This window comes from Rhea americana, unplaced genomic scaffold (assembly GCF_003343005.1).
Source record: "Rhea americana isolate MKP2758 unplaced genomic scaffold, rheAme1 scaffold_24, whole genome shotgun sequence".
NCBI lineage: Eukaryota > Metazoa > Chordata > Aves > Rheiformes > Rheidae > Rhea > Rhea americana.
Window position 1 is genome coordinate 816,410 of NW_028186357.1, and position 22,375 is coordinate 838,784.

Sequence of the window (22,375 nt, forward strand, 5' to 3'; positions counted from 1 at the left end):
TTTCCCATCACAGCCACAACAAAACATCGATATTTGCTGTATCACAAAATAAATTCATATTTTGGTATCTCTCTAGCACTTCTGGCCCTCTCTGTTTGAGCAGGGTGTTGGGGCTGGTGCAAGAGGGGAYTGCTGAGCCTCAGGTGTACCTAAGCAGCCAGGAGCTGTGTGGCCACCTCTGAAAAGCAGCAGCAATTGTCATTTCAGCTGAAGCTTCACAAGCAGAGAAGCAAAGCCTGTTAATTTTTCATTTTCATGCCCTATACCTTATACACAGAAATGAAGAAATGCTTCTTTGGAAGCACTGCATGCAGGTCTATCCTGGTGTTACGTTTTTTGGAAACCTTCAATTCATCCATTTGGAGGACAGGAGGGAAAGCTTTCCRCTGCAGAGGTCTAAAAGATTCATTTGGGTTTTTTCAGTACCAAATCTTCACTGAACTTCCATGGAGTTGAGCACACCGTAACGAAGGAATTTTTAGCAATGCTACATATAAAATTGGAGCAGGTGCTCTCAATAAAGAAAATTCTTAACCCTGCTCATATTTATTTCAGTTCCTCTCTGGGCATAAAGCCACCATTTCAGTTTCAAGCTTTCCTGGCTTGCTGGAAAGGGTGAAGGATAATCTTTTTTTCTTTTTCTTCGAGAAAATGTGGAAACAGATTTTAACATCAACCCTGGAAGAAGGTTAGGTGGTGTGCCAGCAATACTTCTGAAATGAACTGCTGGGCCACCTAATTAAACAAACTCTTCCAACATTTTTCAGGCTCYTCTCTCCTGGAGTGCATGAAAGATCAATTTTGTTCCCTCGCAGGGTGACATGACGAAGGGAGCTCATAAACAGCCTTTTCCTGTTTGTCTCCCCAAAATGCATTTATTTAAGGGATGAATATCACCTGCAAAAATTACCCCTGGAACCAGACACCGCATGTTTAGCATAACTTCGTAACGGGAGTTTGAGCTGCTAGTGATGGAGATGTCCATTGCATTCGGGTTGTGTTGGGAGATGCTTACAGCCAACATCTAATTTAGGCTCGTTATCTTTCCTGTTTGAGTGGCAGAAATGTGCAAAGTTGTGCACCTAGGAATAAAGGCAGCTCCTTATCCTCCACCTTCTCAGAAGAAGAGAGAAGCTTCTTGGGGGAGAAAAAAAAAAATCCCAACCCAAAGCACCAGCGCCTGGAGCGCAAGTCAGCCGAGCCACATTCAGATTTTATATAATTTGTGCGAGCTGGAGCTGTGAGATGCCATATCTGCTAAACTGCTCTGGGCCGCTGGACAAGTCTAGGGTGAAAAAAAAAAAAAAAAAAAGAAGAAAAAAAGGGCTGCCAGGAGAGCGGGAGACAAGCAGGCCATTCATACCGGCATCACTGCAGCGCTTTATGACATTTCACGCTCGCCGGCAACACTGGAAGGAGGCTCCGCGTTAACCACCGCGCGGGTCCTGAACTCTCCCGCGTCCGCCCCGCCGACGGCCCCTTAAGGTGGATCCAGCTGGGGGAGGCGCGCCGCGTGGGCATCCTCCCTCCGCCTCGCTCAAGCGGCTAGGGCACGCCAGCGGGCAGATCGGACTGCTATTCTTATTCTTCTTATTTTTTTTTTCCTTCGCCAGAAAGGAATATAAATGTTAGAGGCAGAAGTAAAGTAACTTCCATTGATTTGAGGCACTGCATATCAGCGCTAAACTTTCCTAACGCAGCTTTCCTTACAGTTTCCACAGTCACCAGGCTGGGTGACTTAAAGGAAAATATTTCTTGCCTGAAATTATTATTTGTGAAAGATTTCACAGAAATCCTTCTTTTTTCCCCCCACCCCTCCCCAGACAGACAGGCAAATTACCAGAGCAATCCTATCAGCTGGGAAAGAGATGAATAACATTTTAGTCAAATCATTTAGTAAAGAGATATCGTGAAGTCTGCCAAAAGCACTGTCCTATGAATTTATTCAACAGACTCTAATCATCCATGGACCTGATGGCAATCAAAACACTCTACCTTTTTCTGCTAAGGAAGCAACATAGATTTTTTTTTTTAAACAACTGCATTTATGCTACTGAAAGTCAGAAACAAGTTATCTGCATACATGAAATCTGCTACTTGTAGAATTAACTTATTTTAAAAATACAGTTCAATATTGCTGAAGATACTTAATAAAAAGACTTAAACTGTCCCTCTTGAAAACAGATGAAAAACTGACAATCAGATGAAAGCTTAAAGAATTAAGGGTATAATCTCTATCTCTGAACTCTTCACATAATTCAGGTTTATGGATAATGTTTTTTAATAGCAGTATAAGTCGTTACCGCTATTAAAAATAGAACAACCATTAAGAAATTTATAGAAGCTTGGATAAAAATGACCCAGTCGAGAACTGCGAAGAAAATGTTATTCAGAGGCATAGAGAGAAATTCCAATAGCCAGTGAATCCGGGGTATGAACAGCCCGTTAACAGCACTGAGGTACAGCAGCAGAGTTAGATCATTTTCTTAACTGTTTTCTTTGACTAGTGAAGAAATGAACTGCTAGCAGGAGACCCTGTTTTATCCCTCCTGACTTATAACAACTGTATCTCTGTTTTATTTGCAAATCCCTTCTTTTCAAGTTCCAAACCAATAAGATTGCGCTTTTCAAAAAGTGACGTAAAACCTCCTTATTTCGTGCAAAGATTAATTCAAAGATCTCTCTGTGGTACTCAGCATAGGACATTAYATTTTTAAAGTATCAAATATTTTGTCATTGTTTTCTGTAGAGAAAAAAATACCAAACCCACAAAATTCTTAAGTGTAAAACTGCCCGAACAATACTGATTTAAGGAAAAGAARCTAAACAAATTTAACTAGCTAGCTTCTTAATATTTTTCCATCGAGTCAAATTCCTTTAATGTCCTTACTCCCTAAAGTCTTCAGGAGTCTGCGCACTCTGACAGAAGCTGCAGTTGCAGGTGTGAGAAAATATAAACCTAAAATTATTACCTACATCACCAAAAAAAAAAAAAAAAAAAAAAAAAAACTTTGAATTGGTGCCCTTTGAGTTTCATGACCCAGCTCCTCTCAAGAGCTGAAACCCCACTCCTGCTAAGTGCTACAGAACTTGTCTGATTTCATGGTGGGGGCAGCCTGGGCAGCTATTTATAGACCCGAGATGAACATTTTTGCTGACACACACATGGAAACAATTGCGAATGCAAAGTGACTCATGCTGGGTCACAGGCTGACACACATTTGTTAATCCCCAGTTTTGCCTTCACCTGAAATTGGAAAGAAATGGTGATCGCACTTGAAGCTAAACATCTCCAGCCASTATTTCAATTAGAACTGATAAGACACTTGACGTGTTTCAGCTGAAGAGTGAAGGCACTGTAAAAGAAAAAAAAAAATCTAATTAAGTTTAATTGTTGTGCAACGGTTTAATCAATGTGGTTGGTAATTAAGTGCAAATTATGCACATAATACATTGCAGATGTGTAGCCCTACTTCAGAAAAATGGGGGCTATTATGGGATGCWGGAGAGGCTGCAGAGAGGGCAAGAAATTTGTTGCTAAAATTGCAACAGAGGCTTTGGCTATTGGAGAGTGAGGTAGGGCTCTTACGGTAGCTTTAACGTTAGAACTTTTTCTATCAAAAACCTTCTTTGTTGTTAGGTCTTAAAATAGCAGAAAATATCAAAAACTCAAGCCTTAAAATATGGGATGTTATTGAGATTTGTGATGGTTATTAGTTTCCTCAGAACTTGAGTAATTCTGTAAACACAATAAACTCCAGTTGAAAGAGTCATTCCATTCTAACCCACTGTTTTTATATCTTCCCACATAACTTTCTCAAAAAATTTCCTTTCTGGCTACAATTTCTCATGTTTAGTCTGAACTTAGAGGTGACTTTTGTTTCCTTCAAAGTTGAAATAAAATCAGTGTGGCTGTTGTTGGCTTTAAGACTTGAGGAAGGAGATAGGTAGAATTGGCTACCTTGCTCCATGTATGCTGCTAGCCTCAAATAAAAGAATAGAATTTAATTGGGGYTTATGCTTCAGTCATTTTGCATTAAGCTCAGAAAGAGCCAAAATCTTTTTGGCAAYGGGGTAGCCTTTGGTGCGAGAGAGTGCTTGAGAAACTCTAAGGAAATTTGGTCGAAATGCATTGATTTCAGAAATTTATGGTTTTGATTGTGGACAGAACATAATTCTGAAGAGAAACGTGAGGCTATTTTAGTGTGCGCAGGACTTGCTCTTTTTGAATCGCTTACATCTCATTTATCTGAAGCTCTTGTGAGTGTGAAAGTAGTGTCATTCATCACACTTCTAAGAAAAGTAGCAATAGGATAAAAAGACAATACTTTTACCAAAAAAGGGCTCGCTTTTAGTTTATTTGTAGCCTTCAGAAAAAAATGCAGCCATTGCTGTAATATCCGATCTCCTTAAGTTTACTATCGACTGTATGTTCWCAACTCTTTGAAAAGATAAAGTTTGATAAAACCCATTTTATAGATGGGGAAACTGAGGCACCAAAGAAAAACATTGGGGTGATCACGGTTTCCCAGGACRTCTATGATGTTGTTAGGGTTTGACTCATCAAACTCGTGTCAACTATTTGCTCACACRCTTTTCTTTCCCTGTTATTTGCTCCTGTTCTTTACCTAAGTTCTACCAATTAGCATATATATGTATACTCCAACCCAGTAATATTAATTCTATCCTGGGGCAGACTCATAATTTTAAGCTCTCTATTGAGCTTCATAACATGCAAAATTAAAAGAACTGTTAAAACAATTGGGGTCAGAATCTGCCCGCTGGGTATGAGAACTCCTGCGGATGTTAACGGGACTATTTGAGTGAATAAAACGAGCAGGGATACCCCACGGCTTCCTCGTTTATTCCAGCAAATGGAAACATGGTGATATATGCCCAGAAGAAAGTGAAAGAGAGGTGGCTGAAATGYAGTAATTCTCCAGTGATTTTTGTAAGCAACTGAAAAATCCTAAATTTCCACAGAAACGTTCTTGTTTATTGACAAAAACCCAAAACCTAACACTTTTCCAATTTTTAACAACCGTTCTTCAGTTACTTCTGGTTTCTGAAAATTAAAACATATTCAGGTATATTCATAATTTTCTCCATTTTGGTTTTCAACCGCTCCTTTCCTACAGAGTCCAGTAACTAAATCATCTTAGCAGAAATAGAAATTTTAGCCAAAAAATTCAGTTATAAAAAAGGGTTCTTTTTTGTTCCAAAAAAAAAAAAAAAAAAAAAGAAAAAGAAAGAAAGAAAAGAAAACCCACACTGGAACACAATTCAACTTGTGATAATGATTGTAATATCAGACCAAGGTTTGACACGAAATTTAACTGCAGCCCAACCCAGGTAGAGCCGTGCAGATGCCGTCAGTAATGGAGATAAGTAGTAACGTGCCCGTGACTGCGTAGGGAAAGGTCAACGGGAAAGGTAGCCCGGTGGCCTCCTTGCTCTGTTGGACAATGAGGTCCATATGTTGCGTGTGCTCCTGAGTCCACTGTGGCTGGAAGAAGGTCAACAATGCAGAATTATGGGGAGGAAAGTGAAAAAGCGCGAATAGGTTTTACAAAGGCCAAAAAGTAAGGCTTTCATTTTATATTCAATTTATCTTTTAGCCTCTGAAAAGGGCACAGGGGTTGGAAATTATGACTTGAGTTTTTAATTTTATTAATGGCAGGCTTTGCGGTTGCTAGGGGAACCTGACCCAACTCGGGGAAAAAATGGCCCAACGCAGTATTATCAGGATTAATCTGCTGCCTTGAAATAGTTGGATTTCTCTCCATTGGCCTCATAAGTCCTTCCTGCTCTGCCTATATCTCCACGACCACCTTGTTGACATGAGCCTACCGCTTAATCCTTCGAAGGAAACCTAACCCTTGGCCTCGGAGAGATGTCCCCGAGAGAGGGTAACCAGAGTGCAGCCGCGCGGGAGGCGAGCCCAGCCGGAGCGCCGGGCAGCGCTCAGACACCTCCCGGCCCCGCAGCCTCCGGGCGGTCGCTCCTCTCCCGGGCAATAAAGCAGCAAGCGCGAGTGAGATGCTAATTTAATGGGAGGCTTGATTACACTGCGATAGGGCCTTGCCGATCSCTTCCAACAGACCCCTTTATAGTATTAGTATTTATTACACCCTGTATTATAAAGCGCGGGGATTTGCTTCTGTAGGGCAGTTTGGCTGAGCAATGAAACATAATGTTTCTTTTATTGCTCAATAAACACTGTTCTCTCTTTCACTGCCTCTCCAACCTAGCCTTTCCAAGCCTGTTAAGCCTCTAACTAACACAATAATCTTCCAGCATAGCAATAGGAGACCTCAGCTTCTAAAAATTTTTGGTTACTTCTGAGGCCTCCTAGAGGTGAGATTTGTAGACAAACTATTTGGTCTCCCAGACATTTGCAATCCAYAGTTGCTTTTTAAACCAGCCTTTGATCTTCCAGACGTAGAGATTCAGTCGATTCTCCTCATTCCTCATAATGAGAGAAAAGACCTGTAGTAGAGCAGTCTTCATCTGAAAGACCTGGCTGTGGAGCATCTGGTATTTTGTTTTCGTGTTTTCCCGCTCGTGTAAATCCGCGTGTGGGTTTACATCCCATGATTTAACATGCCTGGTCAAGGCCAGGCGAAGTGCTGACAAGCCACCTACACGCATCTTCCACACTTCTCTGCCAACAAACCTAAATCTTTTCCTGTAACATGCCCACCTCCAAACTAGTCTCAATCTGGCCTTCTCCCGTAAGGAGACCAGTGTCTGTAGTAAATTAATTGATAGTGTTGTGAAGTGTTCAGCTGCCCCACCACGGACAAGAACAAGATTTTCCAGTGTCGGCTTCTGTCTGCATTAGTTAATGTTTGGAAACTCGGTACATCAACACGCTGGACTACAGCAGCGGCCTCTCATCACCTTGTACGTCTCCTAACGTGCCAGACCGTTATCCCTCATGCCGTAATGGGATACAGCGATCACAAATACACTTCCTCGCAATAATATTGCGGATCGTTAGTGTTTACAAGGGTGAAACTGAGCCATTTTAGACTTTGGTTGCGTAGGGCACATGGTTAGGCACTTAAAAAAAAATTATGCAAGCTTTGAGAGCATTCCTGAATGTTACAAACAGGGATGATAGAGGCAGTTAGAATTATTTACAGGTTGTTCTGCTTAGAATTATCGTTTTAATTTCAGTTTCACATTTTACACTCAAAGCAGTTAGTATTTGGCCCCTTTTTTCGCAAAACCAAAGGTCTTTGGGTTAGTTTGGGCCAAAATCTTGCATAGGACAGGATTTGTATTTAATATGGTTTGTTACGAATGATGACAGCAATGGGTGCTGTTGGAAACCCTCCCATAAGCAACTGACCCTTTCTACGATGTGCTCCTTGAAACATAACCTTTATTTTTTCCTTCACACTGGACTATTCGAATTCTCTATCTTCCTATTTATCTTTTGTCATGCTAAATAACTTCTCTTGAGCATTCTTCATGCATTCGTAGATCGCTTTAATGCCCACGCAGGTCAGTGCCAAGTGTGACTATAGTTGGCTGTTTTATTCTTCACTGAGGGGTTAGTATTTTTCAGCTCATGTAGCTATCCCAGCAGGAACCTTATCCACATGTTTTATGTTTTATGATGCTGTCCCCCTCTCCTGTTGAATGATAGAGGTTTTTGTTTTAATTAAATGCTGAAAGTATAATGATAGAATTATTGGGCTGTCTTCAATGTCAGCCTGAATATTCAACAGGAAATCAGGGAACTTAAAGTCAATTTTCACACCTGCCGTGATGCTGACAGCTTTTTCATTCCCAGAGACTACCAGGATAACAGATTTCTCTTTAAATGCACATACATGTTCATTTATATGAAGCTCTACTACTATATTTAGCTTATTATTTATATAATTTTCTGTATTTTTTAAAAGTTGTACTGGGGGAAAAGTATACAACCAGCACTAGTATAATTGGGGAAGAAGGAAGGAGACTTTTAAATTTCCAGCAATGTGTTTTCTGGTAAATGTAACATATTTTTAATTTTGAAATTATTATTAATAATTTAAGGAACATCATTTTGATTACTCTACAAGCAGCTTTTCTGCTSCCTTCAAAGATGATTTTGTTCTGCATAGAGAGTTTTGTCTTCAGACCGTGAAGGTGGCCCCCTCTCTCCCATTGCTAGTTGCTCAAATGCCTCTTAAATTGATGTTTGTAGCTATTTTTTTCCTCTCTGCAATTAGGGATGGTGGTTCAAATCTCTCTGTGGGCCTGATTCAAAACCCACTGAGGTCAGCTGAAAGACACACGCTGACTTGCCTGCCTTTGAGCGAGCCTAAATTACCCCGGAGTTCTTCTTTTAATTTACAGGCAAGCGCCTGACCTTTAGTGCAAGCCACGGACCACTTCTACGCACCAAGTGCGACCTCCCGGGCTGCAGAGCATCGTCCCAACTGCTCCTTCTTGGAGCGGTTCCCCCCACCAAAGAAGTACACGTCTGCGCCAGAAGCTCTGTCCTGCTGTCAAAGGGTTAAAAAATACACGTTTTAAAACGAATCCGTTTGAATCATRGCATGAGAGAGAGACAGCTCAAATATTTTCCCAATGGAGAGTTAGTGGAATTTTCTAAAGATCTGGGGTGAAAGAAAAGTCTTCAGAAAGTCTCAGAAGAAAGATCCTTTGAAATGGCCCGACTTCTGTTATSATAAGCAGTTCGATAAGCCCACCCATGGTAAAGTTATTAGGAATTCATATCATATGGATCCCATTAACCTAAACGTTTGCTTTTAAAGTAAACTTCTCAGTACACGACTACCACTAAGTCCAAGCACTTCAGGTTTGAGGATTGTGTTTTTACAAATGAATCTAGGGTTATCCAATCAATTAGCCGAATTCCCTGTGTAATTGTGCTTTAAATGAATCACCTGGTACTAATGAGACTGCTTGCCCATTAAAAAAGAAAAACCCCTGCTTTTAAAGGAAACAGTTTAAAATTTGTGGAAAAATATCACTCARTATATAGTTAATCTTTGGCACTCACTGCCTTGGGATACAACCAAAGCAGGTAGATTTGAGAGATTAGGCAGAAGGATTTGGGTTTATATGTCAGTCAAAATATTACTCAAGCTACTTTTAATTTCTTATTTCAACAATTTCAAAGTCTTTATCTGAGATCAAGGCCCCAGTGTTTAGGTGATAATAAAAATGTATGCTGAGAATAAGGTTGTGGCTTATTCCTTCCTTACAGGAAGCACGCCAGTGCCATCAGGATGACAGGCAGAAGAGGAGGAAGGAGCCGCAGCTTGRTGAGACCGATTAGCCCTGGCTGCACAAAAAGGCAGTTTTAGAGCTTGGAAGAGAACCCAGTTATTTTAATCATCTTCCCTGCTACACTCTGTTGCATTTTGGAAAGGCTCGATACATAAGCTTTTCCTATGAAATAATTTATCTCCATGCTATATTATTGCACAGTGTAGATGTATTAGAGGCCTTCTAGAAGCGTAAAGGATTCCAGGCAAAATGGGCTATTTGTCTGTCCCAGTCAGGCAAAACTTAGCTATCAGTGGTTTAGTGAAGGATTTTATCATTAACTTATATTATGTTTCTAAACGAATTCAGTTGAGCAAAAAGAAAAAAGAGAAGAAAGCAATTAAGGCCATGCTATAACCAGCAGAGTCCGCAGGCAGGAGGCTGCAGCGAATTATACGGAACATACTTTTCCTAACCACAACGTGATTGAAACAATTTACTGGTGCGTGCGTTGAACTACAGTGGATCCGAGTGACTGATGGGGGAGAAGCGCGTCAGCCCTCCTTCCCCCCTCCCTGCAAACACCTGATTCTCCTGTCGGGACACAGTCGCGACTTTGTCGACGATGCTCTGCCGTTCCGCGAGCGGCTCYGCTCCGGTTCGTCCCGCCGGCTGGTGTGAAGTGCTGAAACGCCTCGGATCCAAAGGGGAAAACCAGCCTCCAGATCAGATATTAAGCATATTGTTGGAATTATTGCACGGGCTATTTTTGGTTCATTCAGAGGTCAGTGCACCTCCGTGAACAGGGAACTATTAGATATTCCCCTGGACAAACAGAGAGATAATTACTCGGCAAAATAAAAGAAAGCACTTGGAAGTTGGCAAACTTGCGAATATTTTTGTTCTCATTTAGAAAAAGCACTGATATGAATACTTGGGATTTCTGGCATGTAAAAAGAGTCTGATTGAATGTCTACCCAACTGTTTTCAGTGAGGTAGAAAAAAATGAGAAACATGCAAGAAGTACCTACTTTTGATCACCAAGGTGTTTTGATCTCATAAATTACGTCTGAAATTAGGCATGAACTGGAAAATGTGAGTGTGTTTTCTCTCGGTCTGGGAGCTTCTGGTTTTGAGAGAAGGAGCACTGTTACTTTACCTTCATCAAATGCCTTTTTTTTTCCACCTCTGCTTTCTGACAAGTAGGTTTCTCTTGCCATTTATCAGGGGTGTCATGTATATAGGATGGAGAAGCACCGCACACCTCCCTTTTTTTCTCCTCTGGGACTTCTTCAGACCAAAGCCTGAGCTTAGATCCAGAGAGACCTGAAAATGTTCCAGTCGAAAAAGCAGGTTGACCTGCAACCTAATCTCATCCCAACTGTCATAACACTAGGTTAGCCATGCACAGCTAATAAATCATAATAATGCTGAGTTAATGGACCCAGCTTTGACAGTGCCAGGATTGGAAGGGCATACAATAAACAAAGACTTTCTGAGTAGAGAGGTACAGTGGAGCAGTGAAAATCACCAAATGATGCAACAAATCTTCTGCTGGTATTTCCATGATCTGCTGCTATATACCCGGTGCCGGGGGGAGCTCAGACAGCTCCCTTCCGCTGTCCCTCTTCTCGTCCTGCTGTGCCAGGCCCCGAGACAAGGCGTGCAAAGAAGAGGTTTGGTGCGCAAGCTACGCCTGCCGTTCGCTCAGCCGGGGAGACGGCGCGGTCCGTCTGGAAGGGCGGCAGAGGACACCGGCGTTTCTTCTCGCCTCRAGTGGAGGTTTCCTCCTCCGCTGACCACATTGCAAGTTTGCAGCTCAGCAAACGGGAGCACGATCCAGCCGACTGCAATGAGGCCCTAAGCGTGTAGCTAGCTCCAATTTAAATAAAGCAGAGATAATGAATAAGGAAGGAAAAGCACGTYGGAAGAAGATGTCCATTTATCAAAGATTCCAGAATGTTTTACTGAATAGATTTTAGCCCAAAGAATTTTGTTCCCCCGTAACAGCCACATCTTCTGAAGCAAATGCRTATGTAGATAGACAAGCTGTGTATAAACCTATTTATTATCTTTTTACTAGAATGCCTTTGGCACAGAAACGTGCATCTCTTGGATCCTGAAATAGATTTTAACATTGTTTTCTTAACCCCATCATGGGAAAGAGGATGGATTTTTCAACCCTTGTTAATGATGGACAAACSTGAAGACTTTTGATAATTTACTTTACAATGGGTAAATATCCAAAGTAACCTTATCTGAACTAGCCAGAATCATTTGGTCTGAATAAAGAAGCTGAAAGTCTCATGAGAACAGGATTTCTTACAAGATTTCCATTATTTCCTCTTGCCATTAGGAAAAGTGACACAAAGAGGATATCCTATCTTGTTGTATTTCAACACCTCTGCTTCTCCTGGTAGCTGGAACCAAAGAGCCGCCAAGTCATGTGAAACTAGAGATTGAGAATAATCTAACTGATCTTTYTGAAAAGATTAAATGTGGCTGCAGGTTTATCTGAATAACCACACAGTGGCAGAGAAACAACATCTCTTCGGTGCATTGCTACCATTAAGTCTATTAATTTCAGTGATGTTATTTCTTCACTTAYATATTTTGTTAGAGACAAATCAGATCTCCCCTTTTCCCCTACACTTCAGCAGTATTTTTGCCAATAGAACTGGGCAAAACTTTTTCTTCTTAGTAAAAGAAGAAAAATCTTAATTCAACTTGGAGTCACCCAGAGAAATGAAAGAAGGATCTTAGGTTACGAGTTGAAAGAATAAATTGTCAACTCAGAGGAACTAATCAGTGAGTACAGTATGGCTTAGCTTTCAGATGTGAGCTTCTAGAATTGCTAGAAACATCCCTTTGCCCCAAACCCTTTGATTTCTAAGGGAAAAATTAAAACAGTAAAAATCGCGTTCTGCCTGACCTGACTACAGAATATGGAAACACACCATTTATAAAAGATCTGAGCTAAAAGAATAGAGAGCCTGACATTAATAAAAGTGTGCACCTCCAGACAATAATGGGCCCTTATGCTTTAAATTATGTGTATTAAAAAAAAAAAGAAGGAAAAGAAGAAAAAAAACAAAGGAAAAGAAGGGCCATGATCCATGCTGATGCCTGCATTTTTGTTATTAGTAGTGGCCCTGTCCCAGCCAGGAACATATCACATGCAGAAATCAAAACTAAATGTTGAGTAATACATTGGGGGGTTGGGATTTGAAATCTCCATGTTTGGGTTTGCTCCAAGATGAGCAGAATAGAGCGATCTGGATCCACCCACGCTTTAGCAGCTCCAACAAAATCTGTTGACTGGACTTTCACTTAAGGCATATGCCAATTCGATCCAATGCTCTTTGGAGTGAAACTTTCAGGGACTTCCTTGGTCTTTGAATCTTGCTGTTGAGAATATCCTAGACCTGCAATAAATGCRGTCTCCTCCCTGCCTTGAGCAAGGAGTAGATACATGGAAGGAGTCACCATCAATGCAAYGGTTGCAATCATTTTTAAACTTCTCCAGTTAAAACAGATCAGTAAAAACCTCACATTCGGGTGACCGATTCTGCTTTTAAATGTGGAAGTGCTGGAAGCTGAACCCTTGGATTTCCTTGGGATTGYTGCACTCCTACAGAATACCTCTTTCTAGGTAAAAGCAGGCACACAATCAACACTTTCACAATTGGATTTTAACATCTAGAATAATAACTCCTGTCTATTTGGGTACTAAGTTTAATGGTTTTTTGATTTCTCAATTTTTTTTCAGATTTGCGCTTCCTCTGATTGTAGCTCTGACGAGTGAGAAATGGCAGGGGGCACTACRCATATCCGTGGGAGAATTAGGAAGCATAAAGAAGACAGTAAATTAGCAAGATTCTTTCCTCCGATAAATAAATATACATATCCCTCTACAAATAAGTTATTCTGCTTTAGCCTTGCAGAACCACTGTCTCCAGCAGAGATAATCCYGATTTTAAATGCGCCTGTTTTCCTCAAATGCTGAGTCCTGACTCTCACTGCCTCGAAAGGGAYGCAGTGCAACTCAACTCTTCACCACCTTAAGACTCTTTGACACACGAAATCCCCGTCCATGTACTTCCAGGTGACTGAGAAACTATTTGTGCATGTTCATTTACACRGTATCTCCCAAATCTTTGCAGTGCTTGTTTTTGCAATTTTTACCCGTGAAAATTTCTCTGGGCTATTAAATGAATCTCTGCAACGCTGTTCACGTTCCCGGACACTTGTTCGCTCAACATGCATCTTTTTTTAAGGGTTCGTGTCCCTTCCTGTGCTGCCTGGTGCTTCCTCGTGATGTCTCAAGCGAAATGAAGGTTCTCCCCCGCACCGTTGACGTTCTGATTTTGGTTCTGAACAAGGATGTTTTTCTGCGAGGGCTGGCATTTCCGCGGGCGGCTAGCTGAGCTTGTTTACTCCCTGAGTCTTTCAAAGCCTGCACTGTCCCGCGGCTCCACGTCATTCGGGCAGCTTTAGTGCCCGACAAAAGCGTGGAGGAAAACCCCCTTGAGCATCGGGTGTTACAGCCTTCTCCAGCGCAGTGGCCAACCGCCTCAGCCCTCCGAAGCCTGCCTGCCAGACCACGCAGCGCTAAGATGCTGAAATGTGCTCTTTCCTGGCAGCGTTTAAGAACTGCCAATTTAGAGGGAGAAGGAAGTTGGCAGAGCTCTGTCTGTAGAAGACTTTGAAATATTATGATTTTTATCAGAAATGACAACAACAAAAAGAGCATAAGCCAAGCGTGCTCCAAAAGCTGCACTTTTCYCCTGCCTCCCTCCACTCTAACCAACGTCATGGGGAGAATTTCCTTAGGTTTTCTCCAGGAGACAAATGAGACTCTGTATAGATGAGTTTGACTCGGTTACTACAAATGTCTTATGTGGCCTTACTTTCCTAAGGGTCAACGTGCATTTCAATTAAATTATTAACAAAGCAAAAGTGTGACTCTTCTGAGGTCGTTTAAGTGCATGAGGCTACATTCTTTCTTGCAGAGCTGGTGAAAGTAAACAACATTATTATAGATTTTGGTCATGCCCTGGCATCAGTAAGTATAGTTTCTGTGTTTGCCATATGCTCGCATTGAACTGGAACAGCAATGCGTACACAGGGAAATTGCTTAAAGAGCCAGTTCAGCCTCAGTACTCACTGTCAAAATTATGATGTACACGATTCATTCTGCTAACCGCAAAAGAGTTTTTGTTTGTCAAGTGAAATAATGTGTAATTTGGTATATCATTTAGGAAAGCTTTTTTCTTTTTCTTTCTTTCTTTTTTTTTTTTCCTCTCAATATCCGACCACAGTCCTGGAGACTGTAGCATCAGATTAGTGGATATCATCCTACAGCTCCCTGGGACAACAGTGACTCAACGTGAGATAGGAGACAGAGGACGCACAAGCCAAGACTTTAAACTGTGACTGCAGGAGGAGGCTTGCTGAGCCAAGTAAAGAGAAGAGGGAAAAATGACACCCCACAAGACATGGACAATCGTTGCCACCGGCTGGGAGGCCTTAAATTACAATCCCATTCTGTATATCCAAAAGCTTACACTTTCTATTTATATATCCCACTTCTTCTGTGCACCAAAAGTTGGATTTGGCAAATGCAGCTATTCCCTGCAGGCATATGGGTGAGGTTTTCTGCAGAGAAAATAAACTTGATTGTTGAAAACCTGTGTTTGCAATTACCATGGGTTTCAATATTCTGAGGTCAAAATAGATCCTTTAAAAAATCATAATGCTTTGAAATAGATTCGTTTTCTTTCTGAAATGGTTATTGGATTAAAATGAAATATTGAAACATTTTTGGTTAGCAAGTCATAGCAAAACYTTTCAATACAAATTATGAAAATATGGAAAGGAAAAAAATATACAAACTCGAGAGCTTGGGACAAAGATTTAGGGGAAGAAAAAAGGCCATTTCTTTTAAAARTCATTAGTTCTAAAAATTGCAACCAGCTACATTAATCAGTTCAGCTACATTGACCATCCAAAACAGATTTCCAATACATCTTTTGGAAGGTTATTCTACAGTCTGAGAGATCTTTGCTTGGCAAAGAAGCAGGTTTAAAGAGTAAGAAACGTTTTCTTCAGGGACTTTGGTACTCTGGATGAGAATCTTAGTTCATAAATATTGTCAYAGAAAACTGTGTGACTGTCTGCGCACAAAGAGCCAGATTTTGAAAGGCATTTAATGTACCTTAATTCCTTTAGGAGTGAGGAACACTGCCTGGCATTTAAAGCGAATGAAAGGTCCTAGCCRGGACTGAACCTGGTAGGTCTCAGGAGCTAGGAATAATCTTTAAATTCTAAAGCAATTATGCAGGGCACCAAACTATTTTTAATGATCTATTTGCTCTTTATATTTCAACGACATCTCCAGAGCAGAACTGTGCAGATTCCGCATCGGACGACAGGCCCTGAGGTGGCTTCTCATATTTCTCAGCAGCAGAGAAAGAGGAAGAAATCAGAATTTCAGCAGCAGGAATAAAAGAAGATCCAGCCAAAACCCCGTACGCGATTATTTAGGTTCTTTAGGTATGCGCGCGCGCTGGAAAAAGCCTTCCATGGGAACGAGAGCGGGACCCTTCCTCCTTCACCTCGGACTGCAGCTACATCTGGCATTTCACCCTCGGAGGGAAACAGTGAGGGGCTTGTTCCCAGAAAGGTGTAAGGCGGGTAGCAAGAGCTCGCTCTGCATGTTCCTTTCCCCTTGAATTATTCCTTCACTGCATGCCCACTTGAAGGCCCCTTTATGCTAAGGAAACTTAGTGTAAATAAGAGTCAGGCTCAAAGAGCCTGGAAAGCAATAGCACGAGGGTTCAGACCGCTTCGGCTCRGACCGCCGCGGATCGGAGCAGCCCCCAGCCTCGTCCCGGGCGCCGCCGCACGATAGCGGGTTGCTTTGGGCTCGTTAAGTCCARCTGCCGGGCTCTGCTAATTGCCCTACGCGTCGGGCTGTCATGTTATGTATAGCAAGAAAACCAAGAGTAAGTTTTTGGCCAAAAGGAGAGGGGTCTTTCGGTTCTCTTCAATTTCTTCAAAAGAAAAACCTTTTTTCTTTCTTTCTTCTTTTTTTTTTCCCCCTCTTACCTTAAAGTGTGACTTGTAGATGGAGGCCAGAATTTAATTTCAGATAGTGTTACTCCACCTTGTGCAAGTGATTTCTCTTGACACTGCACTGCCTGCTCGTGCACAAAAAGCCCTTTATGACTTACACGCCAAAGGGCCTGAAGTATTTTTTGCTTCTCCAAAAATGACATTTCGTTCCCCCCTCTCTCTCTCTCTCTCTTTTTTTTTTTTTTTTATCACCTGAACACTGGTCTTAAAACCACAGCACGCAAAGGCCCCATGTGAAGTAGGGAAAGGCATTCAGCATCTGCTTATATCCCCAAACTGAAGCACCAGTGTGCCTAAAAAAGCTTGTATTTAAAGGCATTGCAGCTGCATCAGCTCATATTTCATCCAGCCACCAATTTCCTTTTCCCCCTGACAAACAGGCCTCAGAAAGAACGCAGGCCAGAAATTCTCCACGTTAGCGAAACATTTCCTCTTTCCCGTTCTCCCTTCCATTAACATTATTACACTGCTCCTGGGAAAAGATGACTTTTCCAAGCCAGGCAGCATATTTCTTTCTTTCTTTTCTTTCTTTCTTCCCTCTTTCTCTCTCCCCACGCTAGCGGTGACGGAAGGTCTGKGGGGCGCAGTATCGAGGGGAAAAGGAAGATGGGGAGGTGAAAGGAAATGCAATGTTCAGAAAAGGGACCTTAAAATCTGGGATTTGCTTGCAAATGCAGAGGGGTAGCAGCCCCCGGGCTCTCCCCTCCCCGGGAGATACCAACAGGGAGAGGACCGCACGCCCGAACCGGGTGACAACGTTCAYCGTGGGCAGGTGCCCGCGCCGGGTCACGAAAAGACCGTTCGACTGGGCAGCCAGTTCTACCTACAAACAGTTAATAAGTCTATATTTTATTTACAGCCCCTGGGATAGTCTGCCTTTTTCTAGCTATCCAGCATCCCACAGAGAAAGCATCACGTTTTGTGCAATCCCCGCAGTGCATATATCACTTTTATTTAATTTCTCCGTCCTCCCACCTTGCAGGAGCCACCCCACAGCAGCTCCCAGGCCAAGTGTCCTTACTGCCTGCCGTACAGCGTGACCGTGGCAAACGGGTTCAACCTCTGCAAGACCAAGACCGGATCTGATGCAAAAAAGAGTGATTATATTGCATGTCAGGAGAGCTGCGCTTTTATCAGGTCCGATTTTGGCATGTGAATGTTCACTTTAGCCAGCTTTTATTYTCCCTTCTTGAAGAATTAGAAGGCAAACTCCTAGAGGAGAGAAAATATCTCCCTGAAGTTAGTGGCGAAGGACAACCAGGTCATAATTCCTTGCTGCAGTGTGTGTCATGACCGAACTATCAGCTTTTTTCCATGTCCATAAAGAGGAAGAGCAACATCTACCCACTCAAAATACCCTCTGGCGCTMCTTGAAAGTCATTTTACCTTATTCTAAGGTAACCTGTAGAGGAAATGTGTGCTTGAGACAGCTCTCAGCAGTTCTAGTGGGTGTTTGCTTCTTCTTTATCATTCGGCCTAAAAATCTGAAAATACTTTGGTTTTGTCGTGTCCAGGTTTTCAAGTAGTCAACACAGACAGTAGGCGCCGTTTCTGAAAAAGAGGATTCGAAAGCGGCTGAAATAAAGGGAACTATTTTCCGTGGAAGAATCGGTTTGACAGAAAGTTTCCTGCAGGTACTAGTCGCCTAGTTGTGTGCGGGCGGCTAAAGCAGGCACTCGGGATCAGCTGGGTCGTACGTCGTCTTTGAGGGTCCTTGGCAGCGCGTGGTAAAACTGGCCACAGGAGCGGGTGAAACATCAAGGTTGGAGAACCGTTCGCGGCCCGTTCGTTTCAAACGGTCGCGCTGAGCAAATTTACACGGGCTATTCTGGTAAAATATTGCCTTTCCATTTTGACTTTGTAATTTTTTAGTAAGAAAATCTTCTGTACAACGAATCTCACCGAGGCAGACCCGCAAACTGTTTGTCAAGCGACTCCCGGAAAGGGGCAGTTTCTCCAAACGCTTTTCGTTCCCCAGTTTTCTTTCTTCGTTGTTTTGTTTTGTTTTGTTTTCTTCCTTGCTTTTCTGTTTTCGCTTTTCCCTCCGACTTGGGAGCTTTGTTCAGACAGACCTTCCCTTGTGAATGGTTTCAGTTTCAACAAATTGCCATTCTGTGACACCCCGCCAAATAAGTACCTTGGAAAATTACCAACAACCTCTAATCTGTACGCTGGAGCACACTTYGTTTCCAAATCCTCGGCTTGCTATGGACCAAGCCATCCGTGGGCGTAGCTCCATTGACTCCAGGGCATCTCCTCTGCAAGGGAATTTGGCCCAGCATTACTGSAGAGCAATTTGTATCAGAGAGGAGTGCAGTCATTTCGGAGGTGAGACACAGACTCAGTTTCGAGCTGGGGAGGGTGTTATTCAGCAGTTTTGACAAGAGCAGAAAAATCATGTTGTATCTGGTTTCGATTTAGAATGAGCTGGATTAGAGGATTTTAAAAATTAAAATTATTCCTCTCGTGCTGGGCTCGAAAAAGATGCGTTTTCCCGTTTTTCAAGGTTACTTGCAAGTTGTCCTCTCAGCTTTATAGCCTTATCATTTTCAAACAGAAAATTCTGTTGTATTTAGCAGGGTTTTCAGCAAATAAGGAATCATTTATTTCTTTAAGTAGTTCTAAATTGTCATTTAGAATTATGCAAAAATTTTAAATATTGAYAATGACAAATTTTGTAGGAAATGTCATTTTTTTTCCGGACAGGAGAATTTTTCAATGATAGAATGCTTACTGTGAAAAAGACAAGATGCATTTATACTTTCTTTCAATGGATAAATAAATCCAGAACTCAAGTGCAGAAGAGCTGTAACGAGAAGCAAAGGCATTAGATGCAAAGAGACTCAATTAATTGACAAGGCAGGTTAATTCTTCAGTTGTGTATCATGCTCCTCTTGATGACTGATTCTAGTCACATCCCCTGAACAAAATCCTTGATACAATTTTTTCTCTTTCGATTTTCATTGGAACAGCTCACACAAAAATTTTAAACTGTGCTCTGACTGATTTTCTTTTTTTTTTTTTTACTTACCTCACACAGTTTCCACAGTCCTCAAATGCAATAAGAATAATAAAAATAATAAAAGCAATGTTAAACTTATGCCTGAAGAAGCTTAACTTCAGCAGTCCACCAATGTCAAAATACCATTTTTAGCAGTGCTCATTCCTTGTCACGTGGTTAAAGATTTTTGCTTCATGCCTTTCTGGTTAGAGATGTCTTTTTTGAGAATTTTATTTCATGGCAGTCATAGAGCAAATATGTTTTTTATGACATTTATGAATGTGACCAGTCTGGGAACACGCTGTCTGTCTGGCCGGGTTTAAGCCAAATTTTAATTCATTGTAACTAGAATTTCCAATTTTGGTGATAGCTGATATAGCAAGCGGGTTCAATAAACTGGCAAAGTCATCTTTTATAGTAGGAAAAGGTGGTTTGCCTTCTGACTTCCAAGAATTGTCAGGTAGAAGTTTAATTAACTAAGATATTAATCAGAAACATTCCTACCTTCCCCTGCCCTTCCTTTTCATTAAGACTTCATCTAGTCCTATAAAATTTATATTAACAACCATAGTGTTAAAGCAAAAAATACTTCTAGATTCTGAATATCTGTCAGGGAAATCAGTTTTGGATAATCACTTTTGTCCTGAAATGCAAGAATCCAGCCTGTAGCATCGAAACATCAAAGAATTTCACTTTTATGTTGTATTAAGCTTGCCTGTCTTATTTCAGCTATCCTAACACTCCGAAATACATGATTGAAAGCTGTTAACTCCCAACTATACGCTCCTGGCAAGCAGACTTGAGGTTTTTTTAATATTTTATTTTAATTATTTTTAGTTTATAGCTCAGCAACTCGACTGACCCAGGGGAACACTTAAACTAAATTTGATAGATGTCAAGTTAGAAAAAATAAAGACAGCAGTGTTCTTTCTCCCTGCAATTACAAATGTTTGCTGTAGACTTTTCTGACAGTATTAAGCCTAGCAGAGACCTGGGGAGAGCGGAGAAGGACGCCGTAGCCGTTCACCGAGGTCACTTTGGCTGATGTTCTCCAGAACCTGGAAGGGGAGGAAGAATAAGACACCTACCAGTAGCAGTGGCTCCTAGCATTAAATGTAGTGGCTTTGCCTTTTTTCCTTATGCCTGAGCGTCTTGATGTATTTTACGTCGGCTGGAGGAGCCAGAAAGAGATTGTTTTCTCAGCTGACCTTTGGAGCTGTGGAGAGCGGCGAGATGCATCATAGATGGACTGAAAAAAAAACCAAATCCAAACCAACAACAAAAATGGAGCTCAGTGATGCTTTCCAGGAAACTATGCAAAAGCCTACCTTTGGCAGTCTACCTGAAAAATAAATATCACAAATTTTTGGAAAAAAAAGCGGACCTACTGTTTTCTACTCGTTTTTTTTCTTGTGAACTGAAAGATATGAAGATATCATCACATATACTGGTTCAGTCAGTGAGAAAGAGAAAGAAAAATAATCTCCATGAAGTTCTACAGAAATTATTCAGAGAGGAAGAATGCTGCATATCTACAGTATAATGTTAGCTATCTGCATCAGGGGAAAGGAATGGGCTTTCCAGTCTTTTATCATTAGATCACTGGCTCTAATCTCTTTGAGGGATTTCATCCAACATCCAGTGAGATCAGTGGGAGTTTCATTGCTCTGAATCAATACCCAGGTAGATAATAACAAAGGACTAACAAATAGTATTATAAAAATCAGAATTTTAATATGCTATTTTCAAAATTCATTCAAAACTCAGAATGTTTTTCTTCCATTTGGAGTAAGAGGAGAAAATTCCTAATAGTCTCATCTGTTAATACTTCTTTTTCTCGTGGCATTTGTTTTTGAGAGATCCCCATTCCCGTACTTCTATTTTTTTACTTACAATCATTAAAAAAAGAGAAGAGAGGGAGCAAGACAGAGAGGCCAAGGGCTTGGAATAAATACCCCTCCACACCACCACCACCACCAAAAATGAGGTTTGATTTGAAGACTGGAAACTATCCCTGTTTTACTACTCTTCTTTTTTTTTAATGAAAAAATCAGAATTATATCTATGGGAAAAATGGGAAAATGATTGCTGGCCTAGTTTTGTGAATTTTATGAATGAGATGGTAGTGTCAGAGAGGTGTCCTTGGCACAAAACTGAGCTTCAAAATTGCCCTGAATCTTGCAATTTTGTTAAACGTAAAACCAGAATTATATTTTCCCGCCAGAGATGTTCTTTCCATGATGGGAACCCAGGGTAATCCTACATTTGCTCTCAATTTAGAATGTTTTCACAGTCCATTTTCTATTCTTTTAAATTAATTTTCAGTCAATTCTCTCACTGAATGGACAGATATTTTTATAACRTATTAGTGAATGTGTTCCTCAAGTGAAATACAATCTAATTTTTTCTCTATAACCGTGGAGGGCAGGAGTATTCCCTCCATATTTTTCTTCCCAGCTATCAGACAAGTAAATCAGCACATGTATGTATTTGTGACAGCTGCTAACAAAGAAAGTCGAGGTCATATGAATTATTTGATAAACAGGCAGGTAAAGTGGCTTAGCAGATTACGAAATCAAGCCGCTGCCAAATTGTTCCATGATGATAATTATTTGCTTCTGTTCTTTAATTCTGGGTGGGCAACACTGCTTTTCCTCTGTCCGCTGGAAAAAAAAGCAGGATGGCTCTCCCTACGGTTTTTTGGCTTAACTGCACACATCTGGGTTTCGTATCAAAAGAAATAAATATTAGACCTAATTAATCCTCCGAGGCTGCTGGGCACTGACTCCTGAGCAGCACAGGCTTTAATTACAGCGTCAGCCAGGCATGGTGATGGAGTCAGTCGCACAAGACTGACTGTTGATTTAATGCCGTATATCATGTCTAAAAGTATCTGGAACAACACTGATTTACATCAGCTGAATATTTGGCTCATTTGAGACTCTCTGGGGAAAAAGGGGGGGATACCAATATATATGCATACACCCAAAGTTATTCAGATGC

General features: G+C 41.3%; 1 long non-coding RNA gene across 1 annotated transcript in view; it reads right to left on the reverse strand.

Moving 5' to 3' along the window:
• Positions 1-19,054: 19,054 nt before the first annotated feature.
• LOC146595023 (uncharacterized) overlaps positions 19,055-22,375 on the reverse strand; it is a 31,579-nt gene continuing 28,258 nt past the window's right edge. Inside the window, exons 2-3 of the long non-coding RNA XR_014896029.1 lie at positions 20,461-20,621; positions 19,055-19,177 (exon numbers count right to left, since the gene is read on the reverse strand). This is a non-coding gene — a long non-coding RNA (uncharacterized LOC146595023). The remainder of the gene's footprint in view (positions 19,178-20,460; positions 20,622-22,375) is intronic.